This window comes from Priapulus caudatus, unplaced genomic scaffold, assembly GCF_000485595.1.
Source record: "Priapulus caudatus unplaced genomic scaffold, Priapulus_caudatus-5.0.1 Scaffold26, whole genome shotgun sequence".
Lineage (NCBI taxonomy): Eukaryota > Metazoa > Priapulida > Priapulimorpha > Priapulimorphida > Priapulidae > Priapulus > Priapulus caudatus.
Genome location: NW_014577087.1, coordinates 472916 through 480976, shown reverse-complemented (window position 1 = coordinate 480976; position 8061 = coordinate 472916).

Below are 8061 nucleotides of genomic sequence, written 5' to 3'. Positions count from 1 at the left end.
AGAAGAGGCAAGGGAGAGAGGGAGAGGGGGGCGCGTAAGCGTGGCAGGGAGATTAAAAGAGGATGCGGAAGGAATGAGAAGGGGAAAGGGAAAACGAGGGAGGAAAAGGGGGTAGTAGAGTGAGGGGATAAAGATGGAGAGAGAGGGTCAGAGAAATGGATAGTGAAGGCAAGGGAAAAATGGCGAGAAAGGGAGGGAGAGCAGAGCAACAGAGGTGGGTAATGGCGAGGGTTTATGTATATGCCTGGCAGCAGCAATGAGTCATTCTGCTGAAATGTCACTACCCTAGCACTTTATTATAGGATATTGTTTTGCTAGGCAGAAAGTTGCCTTTTCCTGTTTTGCAAACGGGAGTCTTAGCTTTTCCGTGTTTAAGTGTAATCTTTGCTTGCGAACGCAGGGCCATGAGTAGTGAGTAAGTGCGTGCGTACCCTGTAAATACTACACGCTCGCATTCACGTGTGCTGTGTGATCAAGTGTAATCACAATGTAATGAGCAGATATTGCATAGCTGATGCAGTGACAACGTAGTAATAATGTACTAATGCATGTATAGTTTACCTGATTATAAGCACTAGCGATATGTGCCCTCTTAGTCTCTAATAGGATAGGGGAAGTCATTAGGTTGGAATTGCATATATGCAGGTATGGAATGCGTATATGCAGGTAGAAGTGTTAAAAGAACTTAACTTACTGGTAAAAATGCATTTTCTCTTTATTAAACCACTTCCCTTTATACGTGGCTTTGTTACCCTGACAAAACTTGTATGCCAAATTTCCTCATTGCAATAAATTTTTTTAAATGTTCAAGAATGAATATGTGCCCAGCACCAATTATTATATTAACTCGAATAGAGTTTGCGAGTTTTTATTCACTAACGAGTTGCTATCAATATGGTATCACTTGAAATCGATAACATTATTATTCCGTTTACAGTGTTTTTTTTTAATAACACCGACGACGTAAAATATACGCACATATTGCCAGTGAAATGTTCAGCCAATGCATGTTTGCTACATGCAATTACGGGTAACATATTTGTACCTGATCTCAGAAATAAACTGCATACACAAGGTGATACATTTCACTGCAATACTGTTCGTTAAATTAATCCTCATTATCCGCTATGTATCACTCGCACTTTATATCGTACTTATTAGTTTGCGTCCATGCCAGTCGGAGTCCTCATAGCAACCTAAAGAGGACTTCGGTTAGTTCAGATTTAGAACGCCGATGGCAGCACTGGTCTGCGCAGGCAAGTCAATTTTTAGAACCGGATTCGCAGTAGCTTCTCGCTCCCAGGCGCATGATTGGTGAAATCTAGAAAAGGCTGAATATATCCACGCGCTGTCTGTTTCCACTTGCTGGTCGATAAAGAAAACAGTCTCGTGTATTATATACATACCCACATGCCAACTCTTGTGAGAGCAGCGTGTGCACTTAGAGAAACAACCCTAACAGTATGGAGGCTTTCTGGATACTATAGGCTGCATTGTGTTCCTGTACCCATCACGCAGTCTGTGTCACTTATGTCGTTAAGATGAACGTGAAACTGTTGTTAGTGCCACAAGCAGAAATTAATGGTAAACAATCGTTAGATGCGTGACGCAGTTTTGAATTCTCCAGGTGATACTGTAACTTTAAATGTATCGCTTGTATCTCCTCTGATGAATATGAATTTATTTCGGTAATAGTGACGTTCTAGTTTGAAGAAGTTCAGCAATCTATTTTATTTACCTAGCGTAAATATGAGCATAGCTGGTTAGTATGTTATCGTCCTGTGATAAAACTAGCCATGACCAGTTGATTTGTTACCACATATCTATTTAGATTAGTATATTGATATATAAAAGAAAGTATTGATCGACTGACATGCGAAGTCAAATATGTCACGCCGTAACCAGCATGTATATACACATTTTATCGTCTCAGCATATACGTTTGATCGTATGCCTGGACGACGGCAAACATGATATAAAGCGCACTTCACTACGCAGCGCTGCTTTACAGCTAGGTTGTGTACGTTCGCAAACTGCGCGGTCGTAAATGCATTAAAAAAGCTTGTAGCTTCACAGCTATTCCCGGGCAGGTGCTGCATGTAGCGCGAGTGCAGGGCCGCCGTGACAACCGGAAACCCCCCGCACGAAATCCGTACGGGTTGCTCCGTCGTCCGACCTCATGACATCGCCTACAAGCAGCAGTTACATCCGAGACATATCGCTGGGTAGGGAATGTGACTGCGCGTGGATGAGAGCGTGTAGCGAAGAATGACTACCGGATGGAGCATTGCACATGAGTGGGAAGGGGAAGATTACTTAGCGGTGGGATGTGGGATGGAGAATTCCGTAGGGGTGGGCGGTGGGAGGAAGTATTGCGTGGGGGTGGGAGGATATATCACAGGCGTGGGTGTTTGGGGAGCACTGCGTAGGGGTTGAAGATGGGAAGGACTATTGCGTAGGGGTGGGAGGTAGGAGGGACCATTGCGTATAGGGGTGGGAGGTGGGAAGTGGAGGGGGTATCACGTAAGGGTGGGAAGTGGCATGGATCGTTACACAGAGGTGAGGGGTGAGGGAGGCATAACGTATGGGGTGGGATGTGGTAAGGAGCATTGCGCGGAGAGTGGAGGAGGAGGTGGGTGGAAGATGGCTTTGTGTGTGAGCTGGGATGGACCATTGTGTACGGGGAGTGCGTGTGTCATCGCTCGTGCCGAAATAATATCCCGCTCACACACGCGTCGTATAAATTCCGCGCTAAAGCTCCGATCGGCCGGCTCGATCGCATGAAAAATCGCCTAGTGTGTCCACCCCTTAACCATGGCGCTAGCTGTCGGGGGATGAACGCTAGGGTACTACTGTCGTGGCGCAGGTTGTGTCGTGACTCACGCTCGCTCTACATACTCGCCACTCTCTAGTCGTTCGTTTGCATACAGTAACTCCCGCCGCGAAAAGCGCTCGCAGCGCCGCTCGCGGTATTCAAGCCAACCAGCGGCGGGCGTGCTTCTGTCCACCCTTCCTCTTCGCGCGATTTCGTTTTCGTGTTTTGCGTTATGAGTTACGAGCTTTCGGTGCGTAGCAGTCAGTGGTCCGCGATTCGCGAGAACGCAAAAAAGATTTCGCAGACGCGCGCGCGCTCTTGCTGCTGTTGCTGCTGCTACTGCTGATGCTGATGCTGCTGATGCTGCTGTTAAGCAATTGTCCTGGGATTGTGCACGTTAGTCGTTTCTTCTATGTATATAGGTCAGAGCTGTATCTGACATGCCAATGGCAGGCTGTGCAATACGTATACTACTGTTATAGACGCTGCTGTTGCTGCGGCTGCGGCTGTTGTTATTGTTATTGTTTTTGTTGTTGTCGTCATCGTCGTCGTCGTCACCGCTGCCGCCGCCGCCGCCGCTGCTGCTGTTGCTGGTGCTGTTGCTGCCACATTTGCTACTTCGCTTACCGTCACACCTCAGCTAATGCATGTGGATGGCTTTGCCGCTTTGCACACAGCGTTCTGCTATTAGCCAGCTGACCTGCCTAACTCAGGCGAGGATGTAGGAGAGGGTGCACACGGGGATGTACCTTGCCGTAACGCTGTACGGTCGTACGTCTACGGCTGTGCTGCCGTAGCTAGCACGACAGATGGCCGGTTGACACGCTGGCGACAGGCTTCAAAAGTTGGCCGGAGCCAAAACCGGCTGTTATCTGGGACGCTTCGTGTGTAAACATTCCGCATATATATATATACACGAGATATATACGTAACGCATATATATATATATATATATGTATGTATCAGGGGTTAATAAAGACAAATGTCATTTTGTCATTATTAACCCCTGATATGTATATATATAACGCATATGTACACGAGGTCCGACAAAAATCGGGAAAACTCACTGCTTTCTCGTATATTTTCTGTTTACTGTACGCGCACACGGATGTGCGACCCAGCCTCGTTGGCGTTGGTCATGAGATGGGTGTCTCATCCCAACGTGATGCTAGAGCAGTCTAACGTCGTTAGTCCGGGCCCCAGAGGTGGCGCCCCAGAGATAGCAGTGCGCTGGGCAGTAGGGACGCGTACACCGCCGCCGGTGGTCATCGGTGTGCATCGTTACAGTGGAGTCTCAGTGGCAGGCGAGTGAGTCAGAATAGATGATCTAAGTACGCCTAGCGCGCGCTGTCGACAATCAATGCCGCCTAGCCACCGCACTAACTGAGCATTTATTTTCGCAGAGATAGAGATAGAGAGAGAGAGAGAGAGAGAGAGAGAGACGGAGCAGAGAGACCGACGAGCGAGAGAGTAGAGAGAGAGAGAGAGAAGAGAGCACGAGAGAGAAGAGAAGGGTAAGAGCAAGGGAACGAGTACGGGAGAGGGGGGCGCGTAGCGTGGCAGGGTAGATTAAAAGAGGATGCGAAGAATGAGAAGGGGAAAGGGAAAAACGAGGGAGGAAAAGGGGGGTAGTAGCAGTGAGGGCGGATAAGAGATGGAGCAGAGAGGGTCAGAGAATGGATAGTGAAGGCAAGCGCGCAATGGCAGAGAAGGGTACGGGAGAGCAGAGGCTAACAAGAGGTGGCTAATGCGAGGGTTTATGTATATGCCTGGCAGCCGCATAAGAGTCATTCTGCTGAACATGTCACTACCCTAGTAAGCACTTGATATTCATAGGATAATTGTTTTGCTAGGCAGAAAGTGTGCCGTTTCGCTGCTTTTGGCAAACGGGGGCTCTTAGGCTTTTCCCGTGTTTAACTGTAATCTTTGCTTGCCGAACGCAGGGAACTCATAAGAGTAGTGAGTAAGCTGCGTGCCGTCACACTGTACATACTACACGCCGCATCCTCACCGTGTGCTGTGTGATCAAAGTGTAATGACAGATGTAATATGGCCAGATCACTTTGCATAGGCTGCACTGCAGTGAAACATGTAGTAGTTTATGATGTAGCCTAATGCATGTATATTTCTGATTATAACGCCACCTAGCGATTATGCGGCCCTCTCTACCTCTCCTAATGGCATGGGAAGGCTCATCTAGCTTGGACATTGGCCATATCATGCACGGTCTGGAAGTGCGCTATATGCAAGGGTAAGATAGTGTTTAACGAACTTAACGCTTACGTAAAAATGCACTTTTCTCCTTTACTTAAGCGCACTTCTGCTTATACTTGGCTTGTTACCCTGAACCAACACCATTGTCATGGGCCAAATTTCCGCTCGCATTGCAATAAATTTTTTTTAAATGTTCAAGAATGAATATGTGCCCCAGACGCCAAATCTGATTATCATACATCGAATCACGAGTTTGCCGAGTTTTTTATGTCACATAACGAGTTGTATCATACTGGTATAGCTTGAAACTCGATACTTATTCATGCGTTTACAGTGTTTTTTTGTAAATTAACACGACCGACGTAAATATAACGCAGCATATTGGGCATGTGAAATGTCGTCAGCCAAAATGATGTTTGGCTACGATGCGATTTAGCGGTACATGATTTGATACCTCCGATCTCAGAAATAAACTCAATACACAAGTGAATACATTTCCTGCAACTACTGTTGCGTTAACATTAAATCTCATTATCCGATAACTGCTATCACTCGCACTTTAATAATCGTACTTCATCTAGTTCGCGTCATGCCAGGTCGGTAGTCGCTCATATCAACTGTGAACGAAGGACGAAGTCAAGTAAAGCATGATTGTTAGTTCAGATTTAGAAACGGCCGATGGGTACTAGCACTGGTATGCGCAGGCAACTAAATGTTAGAACCACGCCCGGATTCGCCAGTACTTCTCAGCTCCCCAGGCGCCATGATTGGTGAAATCTAGAAAAGGCTTGTCGAGAGGTATCATCCACCGCGCTGTCTGTTTCCACGTTGCGTGGTCGATGAAAGAAAACAGATCCTCGTGTATCTTACTATACATACCCATCGCCAACTCTTGCTCGAGAGCGTGTGCAGATTAGGAGAACCACCTAACAGTATGGAGGCTTATCTGGATACTCATAGGTGCATTGTGTGTCTGTACCGCATCACGCCAGAGTCTGTGTCCACTTATGTCGTTAAAAGATGAACGTGAACCTATTGATTAGTGCCAGCACCAGAGCAGACATTAATGGTAAATCATCGTTAGATGGCCGTGACCGCCATGAGTTATTCGCAATAATAATACAAGGTGATCACCTGTACTTTAAAATGTATCGCTTGGGAAAAAATACATAGAAAAATATATTTGAAAGTAAAAATAGATTATACTTGTTGAGCATCAGATATTATAAAATAATAAATATAGACACATAGGCGTAAAATATGAGCAATAGCCTGGTTAGTTGTTAATCGCATCTGATGATAAAGACTAGGGCCATGACCCGTTGAATTTGTTACCACATATCTATTTAGATTAGTATATTGATAATATAAAAGAAAGTATTGATCGACTGACTGATGCGCAAGTCAAATATGTCACGCCGTAACCAGCATGTATGATACACATAGTTTATCGTTCAGCCATATACGTTTGATGCGTATGCCTGGACAGAGGACAAAACATGATATAAGCGCACTATCACGTACGAGCCGCTGCTTTACAGCGTAGGTTGTGTCCGTATCGCCGAGAAACTGCGGCGTCGTAAATGCATTAAACAAAGCTTAGCAGCTTCACAAATTATACGAGAGTATGTTATACAAGAACACAGAGAGGGAGAGAGGAGGCGAGATGACAGGCAAAAAAAACCAAACGCACAAAGAATACACAGATAGAGATGTCGGTCGTCGACTCATGAACATCGCTACAAGCAGCACTTACATCCGAGACATATCGTGGGTAGGGAATGTGACTGCGCGTGATGGAGAGCGTGTACGAAGAATGACTACGGATGGAGGCATTTGAAATGGAGTGGCGAAGAGAAGATATTAGCGGTGGAATATGTGGATTGGGAGAATTGAGGTAGGGGTGGGCGGTGGGAGGAAGCTATTCGCGTGGGGTGGGAGGATATATCAAGCAGCGTGGTAGTTTGGGGAGCTCTGGGCAGTAAGGGGTTGAAGATAGGAAGGGGACTATGGCGTAGGGGTGGGAGGCTAGGAGGGACCATTGCGTATAGGGTGAAAGGTGGAAAGTTGGAGGGGTATCAGCGTAACGCGGTGGGGGAAGTGGCCATTGGATGGTTACACCACGAGGTGGAGGCGGCAGAGGAGGCGATAAAACGGTAATGCGTGGGTGGAGGATATGTGTAAAGTCGAGCAAGTTGCGGGCCGGAGAGAATTGGGAGGGAGGGCGAGGCATAGGCGGATGGCCAAAAAGATGGCATGATGTGTGTGTGAGCTGGGGCGATGGGCATATGGTGTACGAGGGAGTGCGTGTTGTCAACAAGTCGCTCGGTGCCGACCGTAGGATATCGCGCGCCTCACAACACCATCGCGTCGATAAAATTCAGCGCTAAAGCTCGACGATCGGCACGCGCGGCTCGATCGCAAATGACAAATCAGCCTAGTGTGGTTTTCACCCTTAACCATGGCGCTAGCTGATCGGGGGATGGACGCTAGGGTACTACCGTCGTGGCGAGTTGTGTGTGACTCACGCTCGCTCTAAAATATCGCAGCGCTACTCCGTAGTCGTTCGTGTTGCACTACGAGTAGTCCAGCAGGCGCGAAAAGCGCTTCACGTAGCGCGCTCTCGCAGGTATCAGCCAACCAGGGCGGAGCGTGCTTCTGTCACCCTTCTCTTCGCGCGATTCGTTTTCGTGTTTTGGCGTTATGAGTTTACAAGAGTTCGAGGGCTTTCCGTGCAGTGGAGCCAGTGCGCCAGTGGTCCGCGGATTCGCGGAGAACGTCAAAACAGATTTCGCGCACGCGCGCAAGAAGAGCGCTCCTTCCAAAAACCTCGAGTTTTCTTTCGTACGGAAGTGAGATACCGTGTTTTTGCGGTGGTTGGAGGGATGCGTGAGTCTTGGGAGTAGTGAGGAAGGTGGTGGTGGTGGTGTTTGTTGTGGGGAAATTGCTATCCCCGGGCGTGGAGGGACAGTACGTGCAATGATGGCAGCACACTAGCTGTTACGGATCAGGGTTAGGGTTAGGGATGACGG